Genomic DNA, 24,944 nt, shown 5'->3' on the forward strand with positions numbered 1-24,944 from the left:
CAAGCCTTATCTTCAAGCATTTGCATAAGTGGTCCCTGAGTCTAGAATGTACTTCCATTAATCTCTATTTTCCTTAAATTTCAGCCATGATTTCAAACAAAATATCTTTCCTGATCTTGCACTCCACTATTATTAGTATTCTCTCATTCTTAAAATTATTTTGTATATATGTTGTATTTATATGTATGTGTGCATGTGTGTGTGTGTGTGTGTGTGTGTGTGTGTAACACAAATTTACTAAATTGATGCCTGCCTTGCCCACTTCTGACTGGTTACTTGTGCTGGTTTCAAATTAAAAGTTTTAGACACATTGGGATGACAAAGAAATTCCCTTCTTGGTCCCTTAGCTCTGTTGTGACAGGGGGAGGCCTGACTACATTAGCTTAAAAAAGAGAGAGAGAGAGAGAGTTCCTGGTCAACTCAAATGGCTATTAGGTTTTTATTCTACTGAAAGCAACAATTTGCATATGACCACTCCATCAGATCCTCAACTAAAGAAACTGAGCTTTGTCTTTGGAATCCCTAGCTGCTCTTCTTACTTTGTATTTCCTACTCTGAACATAGGTGACTGAACTGTGATCACAAGATGGATGTGTCTAGCCATAAAGAGAACCTTATGATAAACTTAAAGATTTTGCATTTTTGGTCAGAATTATTTAATAAGTAAAATTTTTGTTTTGGAGAGGATAAGTACCAACAAAACGCAACTCCTGACCTAGATGCAGTTATTTGAACAATAAAGAAGCAAAAAGGAAAAAATAGATAATTGAGTGTTTCTACAAACTGATTTTTATCTTTATTTTGTTGTCTCAAATTTCCAGAAAAGTTATGATAATGATTATGTTAATATAGTTTAACATGAACTTTTAATTAATGTTTAATTATATCTTTGCATATAGCATTGTGTAGGGGTTGTAGGGGAGAGAAATAATTTAATAGCTGACTCTTACCAGATCCAAATCAATCATTGAATACTTTTCTGTCAAACTTTAGGAGACAACCTAAACAGGAGTCAAATCTAAGTTGTAGAAATTTTTCCCTTGGTCTCAGGAGTTGGGAGAGAGGGGTATCTAAAGAGACAAAGAAGAGGAAAAGAGTCTAATATCCCTTATTAGGGATAATTTTCCTCTAGTCACCATTTGTGTAGGTTCAAAATAGAAGGGTTTCTTAGAGGAGGGGAAAGGGACATAATGCCCAGTCCCAATTCTTATTATCACATTTATTTTTGACATCCATTCAATAAAACATGAACTCCTTGATAGTGGGTAGCATTTTATTTCTGTCTTAGTATCACTTATCCTTATTATACAGTCCTTAATATAGTATATACTAAGTAAATGTTTTCTTAAAATTTGATTAAATAATCATTCCATCTATTCATCCTAAGAATTAGAGAGACCAGATTTCCACCTTAAGAATACAAAATCCAACCAAAACAAACAATGCCCTGCCATTAGTTTTCCCTAAGAATTAGGAAAACTGTTAGGGGCACAAGGTATATTTGAGTATAAGGTACTGATCTGAATAATTTCATAGTCAGAGAAATCAATGTTTATTGCACTACTTCCTCTGGGATCATAAATTTCACAGAACTCAAGAAATGTGAATTGGATCCAGAGAAAAAACACAGATGCTACTTTGTAAAATATGAATTGTTAATCCATGCTACACTAAGGGGATTTAAAATGTAATTAAATAAACAAACTAACAAAGAGAAAGGAAGACTTGCCTGTCAGCATCTACAACCATATATTACTTTAAAAATACAAACTGTGGCTACCTCATTCGACAAAAAGAAATATGTAGAGCAGACACAGATATTCAAAGATATTCCACAAAGTATGTTATGGCATTTAAGACAGTTTAGAGCAGTGATTTTCAAAGTATTGTCCCCAGAACCTTTGGGATCCCTAAGACCTTTTTAGGGGTTTCATAAAGTCAAAATTATTTTCATGATAATACTAAGAGCTCATTGGCCTTTAAAAATATTACTCTCTTTTCCAATTATTCAGCTGCCTAAGGTCAGATTTTTTTAATATACTTTAATCAAAACAATAAACTATGACATGTCAAATGCAAAAGTTGATAGGGGAATTCAGTTGTCTCCTATTAAATTAGAAATTAAGGAGATTATAATACAATTTTTCTAACTATTTTTTTGAATCCATTCTTATGTGAGCACTAGCAATTCACTTAGATGTTCTAGGCCTCAATATTCTCATTTGTAAAATGGGGCTAGTAATACTGATAGTATTTAAGAGGAAAGGCAGAATGGGAAAAAGGTGGTATAGTGGAAAATCACTGGATTTGGAGTCAAAGCAACCGGATTCTTATACTATCTCTGTGCTTCAAATGTATATATGACCTATATAAAACAGTTATAAACAAATTAGAGGAGCCAGGAAGAAATTATGCATCAGATCTGTGGTTTGAAGAAGAATCTATAATCAAACAAGAAATAGAGTTGATGATAGAAGATAAAATGGAGAATTTTTAATCACATAAAATTAAAAAGATTTTACATAAACAACACCAATGCAGCTAAATATACTGTAGAAATATACTAAATATACTGTAGAAAATAGCTCTGATGAAAGTCTAATTTCAATATCTCCAAGAAATAATTAAAATTTACAAAAAATAAAAGCCATCTTCCAATTGATAAAAAAATAAAAGAATGTGAAATGCAACTTTCAGAGGAAGAAATCCCAGTTATCATATGGAAAAAATTTCCAAATAACTAATAATTAGAGAAATGTAAATTAAATAACTCTGAGGTTTTACCTCATATATCATGCCCATCAGATTTAAAGTTAAATGAAGAACCTGTGGAAAAACAGACACATTACTCCACTGTTGGTGTAGATATGAATTAGTATATACATTCTGGGAAGCAATTTTGCATCTCTGCAATCATTAAAGACTAAATCACTATTAAGTACATACTCCAAAGATATAAAAGGGGTAAAGGATTTATGCAGAAAAATTTTTGTATCAGCTCTATTTACAGTAGCAAAAAACTGAAATCTAAGTCAGTATCCACCAATTGGTATATATTTGAATTAATTATGGTATACATAAATGTAGTGAATAATATCAAACTATAAGAAAGACAAAAGGGGGGCAGTTTCAGAGAAACCTAGGAAGACTTGCATGAACTGATGGAAAATGAAAAGAATAACTTATATGTGGTAAAAAGAAACAATTTAAAAAACTCTGATCCAAGCAATGACTTACCAGGATTCCAGAGAACTGATAAAGAAGCATTTTACCCACCTCTTTCTGATGGACAAGTGATGGACCCAATAACCATATCATACATTTTTAGACATGGTCAATGCAGGAGTTTATTTTCCTCAACTATGCATATTTGTTTTATTTTCATTCCCTGATACTCTCATTTAGGTAACAAGAGAAAAGAGTTAAGGGGAAGCCCTGTGTATTGATTGGGGGAAAAAAAGTTTTAAAATAAAATTAAAATCCTGACACTTCCTTAAAATCGATTTTTTTGGCAAGACAATAGGGTTAAGTGACTTGCCCAAGGTCACCCAGCTAGGCAATTAAGTGTCTGAGTTTGCATTTGAACTCAGATCACCCTGACTGCAGGGCCAGTGCTCTATCCACTAGGCAACCTAGCTGCTCTACTTCCTTAAAATTGAATTAAACTATCATTTCATCTAGATGTTAGAATTTTTATCTTTCTTGAAGTTAACTCTAAAGACTAAATGTAACTTATTTTCCCTACTTTTTTTCATCTATAATACCAGGGGACTGGACTAGATGACCACTGGATTCTAGTTATAAATATATATATATATATATATATCAATGAGTAGTGTCTATAGGGCTAGCCTTAGAATCAGGGTGATTGGTTTCAAATCCTGACTCTGAACAGACTGGCTATGTGAATCTGGTTAAGTTATCTTATTTCTAATTGTTCCAGGCAACTACAAGACTAAAAATTGCTGAAAAGGTACTGATCTGCATCAGTAGAGTAAGTTTCCATAGGTTTTCTTTAAAGAACCAAATCATAGGACCTAACTACAATTCCAAGACAACACAAGATGAAACATACTGGTCATGTTAAAAAGGTGATAGATTCTGAGTGTAGATTAAGATACTGTTTTGAACATGTGAATTTGCTTTATTTAGCTATACATGTTTATAACAGGGTTTTTTCCCTTTCTTTCAGATCAAGTTTTTTTGGGACATGGGAAATTCTTTTGCTAAACATGTTTATAACAGGTTATTTTTTTCTTTCTCAATTGGGAGAAGGGAGGTAGAGAGGAAAGGTAGGTCTTCATTTGAAAATAAAGTTTTGTTTTTAAAATTTTTACTGTTTGACTGCCGTAGAATATAGATTGGACTCAATGAAAGTGAATAAATTCAATGCAATATAAATAACAAAATGATTATGTTGTTGTTGTTGATGATGATAATGAAACTCACAAGACCCTAAAAAAAGTACTTATCAAAGAGAATTACCAAGAGAATCAAATGAGACAGTTATGCAAAGAACTGTGAAAATTTTAAATTGCTATATAAATGTCAGCTATTATTAGGAGATAGGAAATAAACCTATGGTGTTATTAGCATAGGGAAATCTTTGGTGAAGAAAATCCTTCTATCACTGCAATTCATTTTTCTCCCCTGAAATTTATAATCTCAGAGATTTGCCTAAGGCACTAAAAGGTTAAGTAACTTGGAGAGGGTCACAAAGGGAGAACATGAGATTTGTACCTAGGACTTCCTGATTCTAAAACTGGCTCTTTTTCTACTATGGCACAATAATTATGATTATTACTAATAATAATAACACAATCTCATGCTCCTTTTTTAGGTTTGCTTATATATACATTATTACCCACTTCACATATGAGAAAAATAATCCTGGGAAAAGTCAAATGACCTTCTCCTCCTGAGTTCATAGGGCTCATAACTATAAAATGAGGATTTAAGTCTATATGACCTCTTTGATTCCTTTTTTCCATCTAGACTTTTGTACAGACTATCTCTCATGCTTGGCATATTCTCTCTCCCTCTTAGAAGCCCTGACTTTTTTTCTTCTTATGTCCGTGGTCATCTTCTGTAGGGGGCCTTTCTCAATCTACTCACTCGCTAGTGCCTTCCCCCAAATTTACCTCATATATACAAATATGTACATATTATCTGCCCCATTAGAACGAGGACTTCCAGTGCACAGTTCCAATACATAATAAGTGTGTGTTAAATTCTAGTTGTTTCATTGGTTGAGTCTTGCATCAGTGTGGGAAAGGAGAGAGATTTGACAGTCTGTATTTTCCCATGCCTGATCTTAAACAACAGGAAACCAGGCAAGTAAATAGGTAAATAATTCACAAGAGTTGAGCATGCAATACATAAAGAACTTTCAAGTTTTCTCTTAAACCATCTATTTCATCATTCCTTATGAGATTCCTTTTAAGAATGTAATAAAATGTAATATTGACGATTTTGGAAATGTATAATTCACCTCTTACAATACTTAGCTATACCCCACAAGAAATCTACAACTATGATGCAGTTCCTTCTACAGGTTCCTGAAAAAAGCACTATTAGTCACTTAATGATTGAGACATACTCATAAATTTTCTTTGACTTGGAGAGCCCAAATAATCTCTTGATAAATTGTATCTAGAAACAAAATGTCTTTTCTTCTATTCTGTTTCTCTGAGATGCCATTTTCCTCCTCTTTTGTGGTAGGAGAAAGAATAGGGTCATAGAATTCATATCTAGAATTAGAAATGCAAAGTACTGATGAAAGCTTCTAGTCCAATGTTCATTTTATAAATTAAGAAAGTGAAAACCAGAGATGATTTGCTCAAGGACACAAGGTAGCAGAGTCAGGATGTGAAACCTGGCTCGCCCACTCAAAATCCAAGATACCATTATATCCTAATGGTCTAGTGTTCCTTTAAAAATTAAAAGTTAATTTTTAATTAAAAATTAATCTCTTAATTTAATAAAAGAAGTAAAGGGAAATCCTTTGAACAAATATGCATAGTTAAGCAAAGCAGATTCCTGCACTGACCAAGTCTGTAAATCTTTAACTCACTTAGTATCTTAGATCCATCACCCCTTCTGAAAGGAGGGAAATACCTTGTTTCATATTCAGTTCTCTGGAGCTGTATTTTGTTGTTCTATTGATCAAAGTTCTTAAATTTTTCAAAGATGTTTTTCTTTATATTCTTTATTTTTCTTTATATTTTCTTTATATTAATAAATGATCCAGCTCCCTTTATAGCAATGCATATAGAACTTTTCAGTTTTCTCTTAAATCATCTATTTCCTCATTCCTTACGAGATAAAAATATTCCATTATATTCATATACCATAATGTTCTTAGCTTACCCAATAGATAGACCCTTCCTTAATGTTCAGTTTTCCCCACTATGTTCAAAAACTCTAATACTCTAATTGGATACCAAGCAGGATAAAACAAAAAAGATAAAGGTTTATACTTGAGGTGAGAAAGATTTGAGTTCTAATCTTATATTTTTTACTTATTCTAGTACTGTTCATCCAAGTCAGTTCATTTATCCTTTCAACCTCAATTTTCTCATTTGCAAAATTGGGAAAAAATTGCAACCACCCCCCACATGATTGTTATGAGACTCAAATGAGCTAATATATGTAAAGCACTTTGCAAACATTAAAATATTTTAAAATGTTTATTATAAATATTATTTCAGTTGTCTAACTAGTGTTTCATATCTGATATGTGGTGATAACAGATGTGTGTGGAGAGAAAAAATAAATTGAGTGTATTTAGATTTGAACCTTCATATCTACTCTCATAAAACACACCTACTCAAAATAAGCCTTAGAAAAGCTCTGAGAATACACTTCTTTTTTTTCCCCTAACTTGCTATTGGTTTATTATCCCACAACTTTAATGTGAATATCACTTCACAGCATTTTGGGCTATCTATGAATTTAGAGCTACTCAGAGGCGACATAGAATCACATATTTGTGAGATCGCAGATGTTACATACTCTTAGGGCACTGAAATTTTGAGGATACACAAATTTAATGTGATTTTTAACGATTTTTGCAATTTAATAGAGTTGGCTACATTTATCTTGTTTTGTCATTTCCATTCTTTTAGCAACCTAAAAGAGTTAAACTAGGAATCTACATTAGGAAGATTTATTTGAAGTCTCAGGTGACTTTTCCCCTATCCTTACCACCCAGTTTCATCTCAGGTCATCTCCTTCTCAGACCTTTCTAATACCTGTGACATGTCCAATCTCTTCCCTATAGAGGCCACTGCCCTTGAATCTCTCTCTCTCTCTCTCTTCCACAGAATAGCAGACACATGATGTACCTATCTAGTTATCTGTGTCTTCCTCACTACTGCTGTTTTCAACCAGAAGGAGGTGGACTCTGAACCTTAAAGATTACCTTGTCTCTACTTCCTGGGGTTGGTGTTGTTCTTTCTCTCCCTTTCCTTTGATGTCTCTGTCTCTCTTTCTCCAAGAGATTAGATGTCAGTGGAGACCAGAGGTTTATTCATATTTATTTTCTTCAATATGTATAATGAGTTAGCTTTTTTGGCACACAAAAGACACAAGTGTCACATTATTTGATGATCTTTTGCAATGTTCTGAGACCAGTAGTTTGTTGTTTTTTTTTTTTTTACTATCTGTAAGGTGCTTTAAATTTGAAGGCTTTCATGGCCATAGTATGATATAAATTTGTGACTGGTACTGATTCCTGATTCCTACCATTTGTAGGATCAATGAGAATCTAATATGATATTCCATCACTCTATTTCAATTTTTAACATAGTCTCAATAGTAAAGTTTCTTCAGTACACTAATTCTCACCTTACTTCATACCTTGTATCATTTCACATAATGTTTTGTCTTTCATTTTCTGTTATTGATAGGTGACGGAGACAAAGAAAGTTAGTTCTATGAAGTGAAGTTCAGCAATGTTTCCTGGCATACCTTCTAGATGATGATGCAAATTGTCAGTCATATCGCCATCTTCTTAGAAACCAGTTCTCTGAGTGTTTCCTTATAGTCTTTCTATGACATCACCATAACCATGGTATCAAATAATCTTAGAGATAAGGAATCTATATATTAATAGAGACACAGAATCACAGGCACACATTAATGCTTCATGGTAAGTACAATTGGTTAGTACTGCTGCCCATCTCTGGAAAACAGTATGTAACTTGGCAAGACCAAGAAGTCAAGTCAGCAAGTATAAGGTATAACTATGTTCTATATACACTGTACTGAGTGCTATGGATACAAAAAAATGTACAATCAAAGTTAATGGAAATTGTCTGTCTACCCTTGCACTTCATGTTTACAATGTTCAAGTGTTTAATTGATACCAGAAATGTCTCTAAGAAACTCCAGAGTTATTTCATTATATATCAATTTCTCAGTGATAACTCATTTCAGCACCCAGAACTCCAATTTAGGAAGAAGATAATTAGTCTCATGTCACTCAGGACCTTTCTAACAAATATAACTAGTTTTATGGAACCAAGAAAAGTCTTTAAACTTTGATTTGTATTCAGGACAAATTATTTCTTTCAGTCAGCATAGGTCACAGGAGTCTGTTTATAAGACTTCAAAAAGTTCTGTTGGTTTGTAAGACAACTCTTTCCTTTTCTTTTGCTTATTCTATGCCTCTTTAATCATATCTGCTTGAGTAAGGTCATTTAATGCCTTGGTAATAGCAATATATGTGTTTAGGTATATAGGTATAAATTTATGTGTATGAATATAACTACATATATATAAACATATAATGCATATTTCTGTAATAACTATCAAATTCTCTGAGTCCTTATTTATCCAGGGTTCTGTGGATATGGCCAAATTAGGATTGCTTCCATCTTCTCTGAGTCAATACTCATGCCTTGTTATGATATAATATGATCCCTGTATTTAGCAGAAATGCTAGCATTTATCAATGGATTGTTTCAGGTAACATTCCTCAAGTCAATCCAAAATGTTCATTAGTCTTTATTCAAGTTCTTATGAGGTTCTCCCCAAAAAATGATGTAATAATATAGAGCAACATTTACAGGTACTTTGGATCATTGATTACTATTCCTTAAGTCTTAAAGCAGCAAGTATCCATGATACTTTGAGGCTATACTTTCAATACAGTAAAATCCAAATGGACAAATGAAAGCAGGCTTTTCCCTGTCTTCCTCCACCAGAGAATTCTAATAATTATTAATCTGCTAGTCTAGTATATAAAATTGCAACCTAACAGATAATCTAGATAAATTTTTCAACTTTCCCCATAATGAACTTGTCCATTTTTTTGATTCTTTTGTTCAAAGTTTACTGGCGAATTCAATCTTTGGGGGTTTTTCTTCATATTGCCATTGTGAGTGATGTATATAGGTTATTGGATTATGATACTATTCACAAACAGACTTTTGAGACATTCTTCTAAATGACCTATAACAAAAGAATTTTTCCAGGACTTTTCTGGAATGGTTGGGAATCGTGAGCTGTATTATATTCTCTAAGTTGCCCCTTGGCCATATTCCATATCCTACTCATGTGTGTGAGGTCACCCCTGTACTGATGCTAAACCTTTGTCTCCCACTATTCTGGTAATATGAAATACCAAAGGTAAAAATTTTCAGAATTTGGGGAAGCAGAATTCTTAAGTTATTCACTATTATCATTTGACACCACTCTTCTGTGTGCTTTTGCAAAAGCTACATGAATAGTCAAAGCATTGCAGAATTGAGTCCCAGCTGGCTATTTTGTTGAATTTAACAGTATTCTGAACTAGAATTGGTTACAGCTGTTGCTGACACTCCATTGACAAGTTTGGGTTTGCATATACAATGGTTATAATATTCAAGTGTTTTATTGATACCAGAAATGTCTTTAAGAAACTCCAGAGTTATTTCATTTTATATACATATATATATAATATAATATATATATATATATATATATATATATATATATATATATCAGATAATATCAGATATGGATAGTTTTTGTCAGTTCTCCATGATCAAAACCTACAAGATGTCATGTAGATATTTTCTTTAATGTAACTCATTGAACAGTCAAAACACAGTACTATGAGGTATAGCAGTGCAATATACATTGTCAATTCTCACAGTCACCTTTAAAAGAGATTTTGTGAATATATTAGAAAAGATCTATTATGATTTATTGAAGAGGTCATGGTCAATGCTTGCAAGGTCTGAGATAGCCCCCTTTTCTAGCCCTATTTCTTTTTCTTAAGGGAATCTGTAGCACTCAGTTTCTGTAGTAATAAAGTCACATTCTCTTCTTTAATATATGTGATCTAAATGTGTTCTTTTATCCACATTTATCCACACTAATAACAGAAAGCAACTGTATATCCGGTTTTCTCTACATACGTATCAGGATTTTTAAGTTTGCCTGTTTTTGCAGATTCCACTCTCTTGTTCCAGTGTCCTTCTGATCTGGTAGTTGTCATTTATTGTTCATGATACTCTTTGAAAAATTCCCTTTAGAACTGTGTTTTGGATTCTGAATACTTACTATTATTGCTTGCCTTGGGTTTCTTTAGTCTATATTCTAGAAGATATTTCCTAGTCCCTACCTTCTTTACAGTCAAACTATGGGGGCTGGCACTATCTTTATGGTCATCCCCCTATGAAATACTAATGATCTATCTTACAATTATCTCAAACTACATTGCTAATACTAGGCAGAGGCAACAAGCCTTGTCAAGGGCATATTCACTCAATATTACTCATATATTTTACTGGTGTTGGTATTGGTATTGGTGTGACATTCTGTATAGGTAAAAACCTGATTGTATTTGCACATTTGTATCTCAATTGCTGTGTTGATTCACTGTCTTTAATCAACATTGTGGCAAATTTATCATACAGATGTGGGATTTTCACCAATTCACATATCATCTCTAATCTGGATTATTCAGTTGGGTCTGGTAATTAACCAATTATATTCTTAGTGGATTCCCTTGACCATGTTCCGTTATATAATTTTCTACCATCCTACATTTCTGTTATTCAAATCTTTAAAAACATTATAACATCATCTTCCCTAATATAGGATAAATTCTACATATCTGTAATCTCTTATAGTAATTCAACACAATGAAGTTAATTTTACAATTATGATTTCAAAATTAGACAAAATAAAATTCTTGAAATGCTATTAAAATAAATACTTAAACTATAAAGAAAAAAGCTAAAACAAGCAATAATAATAACAAAAACTTCATCACCATCAACATCTGTAATAAACAATTTGGAATGATAGTAATATAATAAAGATACATTGCAGCATGAATTTCCACTTTTTTTACTAAGTCTTTTCTCCTCAGTGGATATGATTTTAGGGGGTTTCTTCCTCCTATAATTGACATGTTTTGCCTCAGGCTTCATTTTGAGCTCCTTTCTCCAAGTGCCAAATTGCTAGTTTCAGTTCTCCAAAGAATTTTGGGGTTATCTTGAATCTCAAGGTGTCTTCAAGTTGTCTTCTCAAGTTTTCATTCCACAAATATTCATAAAGTTAATTGCTAAAGCAGTTAACTTTCTTTGATGCCTCATACTCTAATCCCATTACTTAAATGCATATTCTTCATTTCATCAATGAATATAATAGAAATATTGATGTATGCAAAACATTTTGGTAAAGGAGTTCCCTCATGTATTTTGATTTCAATTAATGGTTCAGGCTATTGTATGGTTAAAGCTAAAAAAAAAGTAAGTCAACTTGGTTTGTGGACTCTAGCTTCCTCCTTTGTCATTAATCATGTGAGAGGGAGTGTGGTATAGAGGAAAAAGTGATAATTTGGGATCCAAAGAACTTGGATCTGAATCTTAGATTGGTCATTTGTAACTTTATTCAAGTTAATTAACCTCCCTAGACCTCAGATTCTTCAAGGATAAATTGAGGGAGTTTGACTTAGATTCTTCCATTTCTAAATCAATGTTTCTATATTTTTATGATTTTTTAAAGCCAAGGAATAGAAAGCTAAAAAAGACCCTAGATAAAAATCTAATTATGTTCCCTCACTTTTGAGATTAAGAACCTGGAACCTTGAAAGTTAAACCACTTCAATTCAATAGACATCAATTAATTTACTATGTTTTGGATAATATGGAAATATGTTTTGCATGATCATATTTTTAATTGACAAAAAAATTGTTTGCCTTCTCAAGGAGGGGAGAGGGACAGAAGGAAGGGAGAAAAGTTGAAATTCAAAATGTTAAAAAATAATTGTTAAAAAAATTTTACATATATTTGGAAAATAGCTCATGAAATAAAAATATTTTTTAATTTGCTATATTCAGAGTATTTTGGTAGACACTATAGTTGTAGAGATGAAAAAAAGATACAATTCTGGCCTCAAAGAATTTACAGCCTACTAGGGTGGCTAAAAAATACAAAGCTCCTACTTTCTGATCTCAATTCTATAAATAAATATTCAGGAAACTAGATGCTAGCTTAAAACAATGAAATCTGATCTTACCTAAGTAGCATGAGCCTTAGCAAATGACTGATACATATGATGAAGACAGATTGATCTAGCCTCATATAAAATAGAATACAACAGTATACCTATTTATTAAATGGTTATTGTTTACAGAATTCTGCAATCTGGATAGAAGAAACAGAATATTCTAAGGAGAACATAGGGCACATACTTGGGTCAAGGAGAAAATAAATAACTTTCCTAAGGTCAGGAACTAGGGAGATTCTAGAAAAAAGGAAATGATTGCAAAATCAGTTCAGAGAAGTTAACTTTGGAATTTATATAGGAAATTATAATTCCTAGGTCCAGAAACCTAGAAAGAACTCAATAGACTAGTGACTATAGTCAGCTGGAGCAAAAAAATAATGGCAAAGGATGAAATCTAAGTCTTGAAAATGAAAGACACTCATTCCAGAGATTCATAAACTAACTCTTAGAGCTTAGTAGCATTTTCAAAAGATTAGGATAAAACTGGACAAGACCAAAAAATGGCTAATGTTCATACTGGGCTTTTCTGTTTTACAAAGTATTTTGACTATATGATCTCTTTTGAGTTTCAGAAGAACCTTGTGAATTAGATACAATTCTTATAAAGAATGACAGTGAGGTTCATGTAGTCTAAGTAATTTCCCCAAGGTAACACAGATAATAAGTGACTGAGGAGGAATTTGAACTCAGATCTTCCTTCCAGGCTTAACACTCTATTCTCGATGCTGCATTAGGTTTAAAATAAGAGCTGTTGGCATAGACTGTCAGAATTGTCCCAGAACTAAGACTCTAATATTAGTCAGGATATACATATGATCAGGAAAGTTCAGTGAAAATAGATGCCTATTAAGGCAAAGGGAAAGGGAGAGAACAGAGTTTAATTCTGAAGGAATTCCTGGGAATTCTTTTTTAGGCACAAACCTACCTTAGATGATCAACCTTAGAAGAAACCTTTTATGAAAATTCAGTGTATCTACGGATTGTCTTTTCTTTTATATCTCTGAAATTCCGCATTTATCTATAAGAATCTTGTGAAAAAAAGGACAAAAGGGACAATCCAAACAAACAGCAGAACTAGATAGAGTACTTGCTTAAGAAGCTTTATGACCATAACTAAGCAAAAGGCAAACTCATTTATCATTAAGAACAACCAAGGGAAAGAGAAAAAAAATGTTTGAGGTCAGTTGAGACGGGTTGACAAGACCCATGGTCACATTAATTTCTCTAACTGAATAAAATAAATTTATAGAGGCATCTATTATACTTAGCTATAATCTAGTCAGCTAAGTGATACAATGGATAGAGTGATAGACATGAAATCAGGAAGACATAAATTCAAATCCTTCCTCATATATATCTATTCATCTTCCTGAACTCAAAGCGGGTCTCAGATACTTACTAGCTAGATACTAACCCTGGACAAGTCACTTAACCCTGTTTACCTTAGTTTTCTCATTTTTTCGAAATGAGATGGAGAAGGAAATGGCAAACCACTCCAGGATCTTTCCAAAAAACCCCAATTGAGGTCATGAAGAGTCAGATACAAATGAAACGACTCAATGAAAACAAAATATAGATAATATAGATTATTCACATTGGTCTTATTAAACAGATATTCATTCATTATTTCATTCATTACAATATTTACATATTGAACTTCTACTAAGTCCAGAACAATAGGCTAGGCACTAGGGAAAGATACAAAGTTTAAATAATATAAGATCTATATCTTCTTGAAGTTTACCATCTAATAAAGGATAAGACATCAACATAGCAGACATAGCCTAGTAGAAAAGTGACCATGGTTCAAATTCTTGCTCTGCTACTTGCTATCTCTGTGATTTTAGCAAGTCCCTTCATATATCTCTGAACCTCAGTTTTATCAAAAATAAAATAAGATGGTGGAACTAGAAGGCACCTCAAATTTCTCTGAACTCTAAATAAAATATTACATAAGAAATTCATTAGGGGCTTGCAAAAGAAACTTATAATTGCTTAAATATTCATTTCTCAAGAAATTCAAAAATATTCTACCAATGATTTCTCAAATTTCAAAACCAACTCTTCTGTAATGATTGAAACACCATATTCTAGAATAAGTAGCTTCACAGATCATTGAGTTTAATTTTTAGTAAACCCTTAATTTCAAAAGATGTTCATGTATCAAGCCAATTTAAATTGTAATAGATTATTAACATGTCTTTTCTCTATTTTAAGACCTTGGTAGAAAAATAAATCCCAATTAATGCTGCCAACTACAGAATTACATAAAGAGGTAGGGGCCCAAGATTGCAGATGTTTACAAAATAAATGATCTAATCAAGCTATGACTTTAGAACTGGCAGGACTTAATACTGCTACCTCAGCCTAAACCACTAAATATTACACAATAAAACAAAATAAATGGAAATAATCTTTCATGTGTGCCAATAATTTAGATTTACTGGGTAATCTATACATATTGCAATTTCTAATGGATTGCCAAAAACCTCGTTTTAGGACTTTCATTTCCAGCCTTGTACATTTTATTATCATTTGAAGGTCTAGAAAATTGGAGTCTTAAATTAAAGAGCTAATATGGGAACAAAAACAAACATTTGCAAAATGGATCATCTGGTCCAGAATCATTATGCAAAATACATCTTTCAAAAGAGTTTTTAATTAATGTTTAATTATGTAATTTGTGAATTTTTATCCTCGTTTCCTACTGTAAAGTGAACTGTTCTTTCCCTGAGGTTGCAAATGGTAAATACAGATATTTAAAATGCCGTTCACATTGTGTAGACATGTTAGAGACTTTGCTTTCGAATCTAAAACACCATTAGTGAAGGACCAGGGCTTATTTGGAATGCAATAGCTCGATCAGATATGTGACAGTATGAGGAGAACTCACTGAAGTCACTTGGCAGTAGCTTAGTATACAACATTTCAATTCATAAGGTCCAGAAACCTTGCCATTTCCTTTTTCCTTCTCCCTTCAATAACTAGAATGTTAGCCCAAGAAGACAATTCTAAAATAGATTAGCCAGTCCTCTATCTATGAAGGAAAAGATTGCTACCCTGAGACCTGAAGTGAGGTTCTCATCATCACATAGCCAGGGAAGATTCCCGAATCCCAGTCCTTCTCCTTCCAGTAATGAGTAAACTAGACAGCCTCTAGTTCCCTTTAACACTTGAGTTCTGTGATTCTGCAAATTCTCCAGCATTCTTTAGACTACAAGCTACTACTCTAAGTTACTCCACTTCTTTTTTTCTCAAGTGGGGAAGAGGAACAAGCCATCACATTTTCCTTCATCCATCACTTTAAATATTTCACTTGAAGAATTGGCTTATTGTAATATCTTTTTTAATTTAGTTATTAATATAAATTATTACATTAAAATATTACATTTATACAATTCTCTGATGGTTAATAAGTAATAAATAGAACTCTGACTTGAGTCAAGAAGATCTGAATTTACTTCTAATTTCAAGGATGAATTACTATAGTTTTCAGTGCTCTAGGCACCTCTCAAAGTCCATAGACTATTGTTAATCAGCAATGGGAAAGGACAGTTACATAGTGCAGTGGGTAGAATATTGCCCCTGGAGTTGAGGATCTGAATTCAAATCCTGCTTAGACACTTCCTAGATACATGATATTAGGCAAGTCACTCAACAGTGTTTGCTTCAGTTTTTTTCATATGTAAAATAAGCTGAAGAAGGAAATGACAAATCACTCCAGAACTTTTGCCAAGAAAACCCTAAATAGGGTCGCAATGAGTTGGGTACAACTAATTAACTAAACAGCAACAAAAACAGCAATGTTTAAAGAAGTGTCAAAAACCAGGACCTCTCCAGTAATAAAAATCGTAGGTCAAAAATAGGGAAAAAAAACTTCAAATTTCTGTTTCATTTGAGCATACTTGCCATCCTCCCATGTAGCTAGAAAACCATCTTCAGAATCGCTGACTCTTTTCTGTTCCTCTTGCCAACCCCTCTGTAGCTGATCAATTGGTGTCTTTTCAAACTCACCTAAACAACATTTTTATAAGTGCCTATTTGGTTGCATTGGGTTCAGTATTGCTTCTATTCTACAGACCTCAAGGCATCACAATCTTGGGCCTCAAATTCTATAGTCAAATTCAAATGAGTTGGTATTTATTGAATTTCTGCTATGTGACTAGCACTCTGAAACTCATTCATACTAAAATAATCAATCAAAAGCAAATGTAAATGATTATAACAGATCATTATTAGTTCTGATTGAAGGAAATGGTTGGATATTGGAGGTAAATTGGGTTCCTGAAAGCAGAAATGGTAACAATTGTCACTTATTGGGAAAAGTGACTCAGGAAAGGTTTCATAGGTTGGTCTGCTTTACTCACATCTGTTCAAAGGCAAACAGAATTTCCTGAAGAGAGTCTCTTAGTAAAAGGTGGCTGCATACTTAATACAATCTAATCTAAATGCTATGTTAACATTGCTTTCCCTAATTTATGAAGCTCCTTTTCTTTTAAATATAGTCAAATATGTCACTAAGGGACTTTGCTTTTGGAAGACTTATTAATTGTGACATTATAGTACAGCTAGCAGACAAAAGCCTTCCAATATTAGGAGACATAATATACTTGTCCAAGTCCAAAGAAATGAATTTCTGTAGAAATATTTTTCTCAATGACAAGAAAAATAATTGTACTGATAGCTAGTCAAGAAATAAGGTTCTGGGATAGCTAGGTGGCGCAGTGGATAGAGCACTGGCCCTGGAGTCAGGAGTACCTGAGTTCAAATCCGGCTTCAGACACAATAATTACCTAGCTGTGTGGCCTTGGGCAAGCCACTTAACCACATTTGCCTTGCAAAAACCTAAAAAAAAAAAGGTAAGGTTCCACTGAGACTCATCATTTAATTTGGGCAGTTCATTTGACTGTGATTCTCTCATCATCAACATGTGGAAAGAAGAGATAATTCTATTATTCTCTTGAAGTCACTATGTATATGAATAATTATTATCCCTGGGCAATGTCATCAGAGTATAAAATAAATCCCACCAAGGTATTTTCTGTTGAAATAATTAATAATCAATACTATTACTGAGTACCATAAAAATCAGATATCTGTTTGAAAAGAAAATTTCCAAGGAGCTGTAGAATTTTTGTTTTAAATAGTTTTCTTATCTAAAGAAGAATTTATCTAATTGTGGTCAAATCATTTAACCTCCCAGAGCCTCAATTTTCTCATCTGTGAAATGGGGGGACAATAATATGAAATTCCATTTCCATAAATGCAAAAAAGAATCATTCTTGTACCACCCACCACAATGAAAAGGAGTTTTAATAAATCTTACAAGTTATTATGACTTGCCTCACAGAGTTGTTCTGGGGAAAATCCTTTGTAACCCTTAAGGCACTCATAAATAAGACACATTATTATCTTTCCTTCAGTATTCATCTTCTGACTGGGGTAAGAGGGGACCTCTGAAACCACAAAACTGCTTTTATCTGTATGAGGCAAACAGTCCTTTATCAGGAAGGAACCTAAGTCCTTGACTTTATTAACATCATTATCTAAGTCACTCAGTCAAACTGTCCCAATAATATAATAATTGCCATATATAATGCTGTGTTTTAGGAGAGTGGGATTATAAATTTCTATCATTTAATGTGTCTACTAACATTATCTGTATAATTTTTTAAAGCTCCCTATTTAACCTAGATTTTTATTTTTCACTTAGGAAAACAAAGAGAGAGAAATGAAGTGGCTTCTTTTCCTTGAGCAATAATGGTTATCCAATCTAAATAAAATTTTTTTTATATTCACATAGATGTGGGAGAGAAAGTTGGGTTATGTGTTAATCTTCTAATTGACAACTTAAAACTTCAATTTTCAGCAGTTTTGCCAAAAGGCTCAAAGTAATCATTAAAACACACACACACACACACACACACACACACACAAATGACCTCATGATCTGGATGGAATGACAGTTGCAGTAATGTCACACAAATTTAACAAAAGCTGTCTGACACAGCCCCTGGGGGTGGGAGTGCAGTGGGGGGGGGGGGGTGAAGGATGGGAGGGAGGGCTCCTACAGCTAACATGAAGTATAGTTATAGTGAAAAAAAGTCAAATTCTCATGTGAAAAAAGTTGATAAACTTAAACATAATCAAAATGAAATCCTACTTGATCCATGAAAACAATTCAGATAAATTATTAATTTATTGTGAAAGTCAAGTACCAAAAGTAGGGGTGTGGTTAAAAGGACAAGAATCAGAGAATCTTTTGTCAGCAAGTAAGGGTGCATCAGATATTTTTATCTAATTGATTATCCCAATCTCTTAGTTCTATAAGAGTAATGGTCAAGATGATGGTCTTACTTAGTGAAATTGAAAAGAATGTTTTCCAAATGAATGAATGAATTAAAAGGCATGTATTTAGGTCACACACAGATTTTTAAATTGGAACAGATTCTAGATCTAGAGCTAGAGATAGAAAAGATCTTAGGAGCCAATTCCCTTATTTTAAAAGATCAGGAAACTGAGGTATATAGATGTTAAATCATAGATCAGGTTAGAATGAACAGAGGAAGAACTAAGATTTGAACTCAGGTCCTTTGATTCCTAATCAGTAATATTTCCATGACATCATACTATTTAAATGATATTTGGCTGTAGCATTAGGGGAAAGCTTGCAGGAGTTGGTAGCATTCTTTTAAGGTGGTAGCATTCATTTTATTTAAATGAATAAAGAATTCCAGATATTTAAAGGCAATCATTTGGTGATGTGTATGTATGTATCTACATATATTTGCATACAATTCAAGAACAAAACTAAATAAAATAGGAAAAATTAGTTGTTTGTTAAAATAGAACTCAACATTTAGGTTTATAACAGATTAATATCAGACTCCAATCAATTAAACAGGCTTAGTTGCAGAAATATCAAAACTGATCTACTGTTTTATTTTGGTGTTTATTTGGGGGGGTGCCTGGGGTGGACTGAAAGATGGACCTATAATTTCATTCTATCAGCACAGCTTGGCATCAGTTCTCTAACTTATAGTTTAAGGGAATTACTTAGGATAGTAAATATTTAAGTGATGAATTCAGGTTCAGGATCATAGAGTCAGTGTGTATCAGAAGTGGGGTTTGAACCCCACATTCCAGAATTGAAAGTCATACATCTATTCATTGTATATTTCCCATAATAAAGAGGGTTTACTTATATGACTAATGATACAGATCCTATGAATAATTGGGTTTCACTGATTGAATAATTTTGGAGAATTTTAATCAAAAACTCTGAACATCTTTTAAATTTTATTTTCACATAACCAACATTTCCAGATATTCCCCCCCCATTAAATATACTCCTCCTTGAAGAACTTTTCCTTATAATAAAAATTAAAGTAAGGAATAAAAAATAAGCCAGTAAAACTAACAAACACCTTACCTATTCAACAATATATAGCCCCTTGTCTCTGCAAGAGAAGGAAGGGAGGTGAATTATTATTTTTCTTTCTCTGTGACAAGCTTGCCATTATAATTTCAAAGTTTTCCATTTCAATAATTTTATTGTTCTTCCCTGGTATTTTCAAATTATTTTTCTTTTTTTCTTTTTTCACTCTGTATGAGTTCATTTAAGTCTTTCCATGATGATCTATATTCATGATCTTCATTTTTTAATGCAATAATATTTTGTTATAGATAATAAAATTTTTAAATTCTGGACTTCTTTTTTACTTTTTCTTTCCTTTTTCTCCAGCATTCAAGAATGTATCACGTGAGCTCTTCCCAAGAAACATCAGAGGTTATTTCGAAGGAGTAGCATGTGGCATCTCTATTCATATTCACCCAAATCCAAACAGATCTGCATTTTGCCTTTCTTTCTCCCTTTCTGATCATCATGAGAAAAGAGAAATATGAAGATGGACTTTTCTAGATCATAAAATGTTAGCATTGGAAGTACTGGTAGAAGTGATGTTCTACAAAGGACATAGGAAGGAAGATGCTAAATATTTAGAAAAATACCTGATAAATAGGAGTATTGTGTAGAATGATTTCACACACTCATAAACACACATTCACATACATACATACATACATACACACACAAACACACACACACACACAAACATATTTGTGACTAATGGTCCATCGGGGAGGAGGAAAGAAAAAAAAGACAAAAATATTTACATGATAACTTTACTATATATTTAAAATGAATAGTGCATTTGTACATGATTTATTTGCAGTTTCATGTACAGTAATTTTTATTATACCATATCATGGAAATGTTTGTTTTATTCTATAAATTAAAAGTTAATAAATAAATAAAAACAAAGTATTGGTAGAATAATCTGAAGAGGTACATAGCAGCCACATCTATATGATGCAATAGGATTTTCTGATCTTTGCAATCTCAAAATCTAGCCTTCTTTTCAGAGAAGGAAATTTCTCAGAAAGTGGCAAATTTGAGGGTTTCCTTGATAATTTTATCTCAAGTTCAAGAGTTCTATCAAGAAAAGAAAATTTATTGAGCAATATTATTTTCTGAAAGAGAAGATTTCCCCCTTAAGAAGCAAAAGAACAAAGAATCTTGACTTTGTATCCCACCCCCTACCATTACCACTTAAAATTATTCACAGTGTGTTATTGTTGGGGAAAAGATTGCCCATCCTATAGTCTTAGAGTATGCTTTTCTTCTGGGGGAACCCAAGTCATCAGAGAGTCACTGTGGCATATAAAATGAAGGACTTACAGTGAAAAGGGGGAGTCTTAACAGAATATTTACCAAAAAAATGTATATTTCTTGATGCATTTTCTACATTTATTTATGGGTTTGTTTCATTATTTCTTTGTTTGTTTGTTTTGGTAGAATGAAATTAAGGTAATTCTACCAAGGAAAAATAAATGATACCAGCCTCCTTCTCTCTAAAAGGGAAAAAAATACCATAAATTAAGTCTTAGTCAAAGATTAAAGAGTTGCTCTTTTTTGCCCCTCTTGGACAATCACAATCAGAATTGTGTCCCATAGTTGAATTCATTGGGGAAGTAATATTCTTTGGCCTATTCAGAGCATCTCTTGGGATTTTGTGGCCCAGAATAAATAGCAAGGTATGATTGATTGACTGTATCTTGACCCTGTCCTACTCCCATACACATCATAATATTTTATGCAGAAGAAATTTCATTTAAAATAAATATTCAGGTTGCACAAATGCCTCCAAGGAAGCCAAAGAAAAACAGAAGGCTCCATTTAAACCAAATACTTAGAGCACTGCCATTGTGTACATGACTTAAAAAGTTGTGTTCCATGTGTACCATATGTACCATAACTCTTGCTACCATAAGTGAAGACTACCATTTCATTGCTGCAAGATGAAGTAAGCAGAACCAGGAAAAGAAAATATGGAATGACAATAGCAGAATAAGTAGAATAAAAGGCTTAGGCTTTGTGTAATAATGAAGTTGCTCTTCTCATCTCTCCATTAAAAAGAAAAAGATGAGAAAATGCACCCTCCCTCTTTTGCAAAGGAATATGATGCTGAGAATGATGACATATTTTGTTAATAAATTTTCAGGAACTGATTTTTTTCTTTTTTGTTTAGTGATATGGAATCACTCTCTGGTGATTGGAAAGGATATATTCAGAAATAAAGATGATATAAAAATAAAATAAATAAATAATTAAAAATAACATGAACAACAACAAAATTTCCTATTTATGTAGCCTATTACATGCATTATCTCTTTTGATGCCTACTTTTTAAGAAAGTCTCTTAGATCTTTTTTTAATCCCCAGTATAATCTCCTCCTTCTGCTAGAAAGAGCTGTAATAGCAACTTATTATTTAAGATTTCTAATATATTTTATTAGAACATACATTATGCTCATGATTTCATTTGGTCCTCAAAACAATGTTGGGCAGTAAATAGAGAAGTAGAAATGAGGAAACTAAGGTTCAGAAAAGTGACGTGACCAAGTCTAAAGATAGAGAGCAAAAGGACTAGAATACTAAACCCAGGACTCCAGATTCAAAACCCAGGTCTTTTTTCAGGACTTCACAACTGATTACTATGCAATTCTGACTATATGGTTTCCATAGCACCTAGAGAAATGTGCATCTGACTGCCTAAACTTGATATTATGAGATCATTTCTGGGACAAAGGAAAAATTTTGAGCTCTCAGAATTCAGATAGAATGTTGTTTATGGGACTTGGAGTTTAGCTTATCAGATCTCTAGACTTAAGTCACATATTCTCTTGTAGAAATCAAAATGACTTCCACCCAGTTGTCTGACATTAGAGCAGGTTAAAGTTTGCAAACAGGAAATTTGTTTTGGGAGATTGTAAAGACTTCTAATTACCCTGTCTTCATATCAGAAAAAAATTATAAGACTTTTCATTTAGTGTGTAGAAGTCACTCATCAATTGGGTCCATGAAGACTAACAAACAAATGCATTTTTTGTACCTTTTTTGTCTTTTTTTGTTTTTCCAATAAGAAGGATACAATTTAGATCCTTTCTTCCTACTTTTCATTTTTCCCAGACAAGGGATTTTTGGGGGGTTTTGTTAAACTAATAAAAAAGGTAGCAATTCAAAACACTGAGATGAATGCATTTCCATTGTTTTGCAGCTGAATTTATATCAGGCCTAGAAGAAATTTTCTCCCAGGATGTATTATTTGAAGATCCTGAAATTTTTTTCACCTTCCCTCCTAAGCACAGAATGGAGATCATTTAATAAGGTGAATGATGGATTTCTTGTCAGTGCACTTATGAATCTTCAACTCACTCATCTTTCATTTCTATGGGGTTCATCGTGATGACTGCAACCATTTCAGAACAATTGCATTGTTCTGGACTCAGCACATGGGGATTTAGAGCACTTAAACACTTTAAAAAATAGATTCATGACTAGGATAATGCATGCTTCAGTCACATTTCTTAGTCAGATTTTGTCCAGACTTGAATCAGACTCTAAATCCACTCAGTAACCTCTGTAAAGTTGGACTGATTCTAAATCCAAGAAAACTAAGGAAATGGAAGGGTTTGGTAGTCCCCAAAAGAGTTATTTCTGAATCCCTCAAAGTCCTCTCTCCTTCCACTTTTCTGAAATTCAAATTCAGCCAATACAAGCTGTGGGATATGGGGGTGTGAAGAGGTCCAAGAGTAGTAGTTTTGGTTCTAAATGAGGAAATCACTAAGCTTTCTGACTCAGAAGAAAAGGTATACATTTTAATTCACAGGACACTGCAAAAGTTCACACTTTACTGCAAAAAAATACACAGATTACTACAAAAAGGCCCAGATGAAGTTCTTTGGAGAAGCAGCAAGATAGTGAACTCCAAAAGGAGTAGTGAAACCAAACAAAGAGACAGCCACAGGTTGGACTAGGGATAACAGCAAGGTTTGGTGAGAAGGAGGAAAGAGAAATGGCTGCAGGACGCTGACTGAAATTAGATTAATATGGATCCAGCAGCTTGGAGAAGATGGACAGAATTCTACCAGAGAGTGAAACCCACTTCCCATGCAGGGAATAGTTAAGAGAAGAACTAGGGTGGCACTATTAGGCACCAGGAGTGGCTTAATGAGTAACTTAAGCTTTTGTTCCTACACCTGTCTATAGGAGCTAGAAATTATACATTAATCTTAAATTCTTAAATTAAGGCTAAAAATGTTTAGTATTGGGGCAACTAAGTGGCACATTAGATAGGGCACTAGCCTTGGAGTCAGGAGGACCTGAGTTCAAATTTGATTTCAGACACTAATTACCTAGCTGTGTGACCTTGGGCAAGTCACTTAACCCCATTATCTTGTAAAACAAAAACAAAATAACAAAAACAACAAAAAGAATTTATAGTACCTTAGCTGAGGGTATCAGTTTGACTGGGAGTTAGTATCATTTTTAATATAAAATAGCCTTAAGGAAATTATGATCTATAACTAGGAGAACATGATGAGATAACTTGGAGAAATTAGTTGAGATAGTATTACATGGCAGACTAGTATAGAGTAAATATAGAAATAGAGGAAGTTTTCAAACATAATTAGAGTTTCTAGGTTTGCTAGGTATATTTCTTGCTTATAGAAGTTTACTGGGATTAAAATGTTTGTCTCAATACAGAAAAAAAAGGGTCAGGGGGTTTACAATATTTCTCTCTGCCAAAATTTCTTTTCTTCACAATAAGCTGCCAAATCTCTTTAATGTTCGCATCCAGCTGCTTCATTCTACTAGTCAATGTTCTAGGGCTTAAGCACTTATCACCTTTCACTCAACACCTAAATTATTCTCTTGCCTGAGACTCTAACCAATCTAAATCAGCCCAAAATTACCTTAGTCATTGTTTCGGTTCTGATGGTTCAGAGTTAATATAAATAGTAATTTTTTCTATTTTGGCCAGAAACCCTGGAAGACCTTCTTTTTTTGACTAAGTAAAAGTGATTATTTTGT

The sequence above is a fragment of the Macrotis lagotis genome, chromosome 6, assembly GCF_037893015.1.
Source record: "Macrotis lagotis isolate mMagLag1 chromosome 6, bilby.v1.9.chrom.fasta, whole genome shotgun sequence".
NCBI classification, from domain to species: Eukaryota; Metazoa; Chordata; class Mammalia; order Peramelemorphia; family Peramelidae; genus Macrotis; species Macrotis lagotis.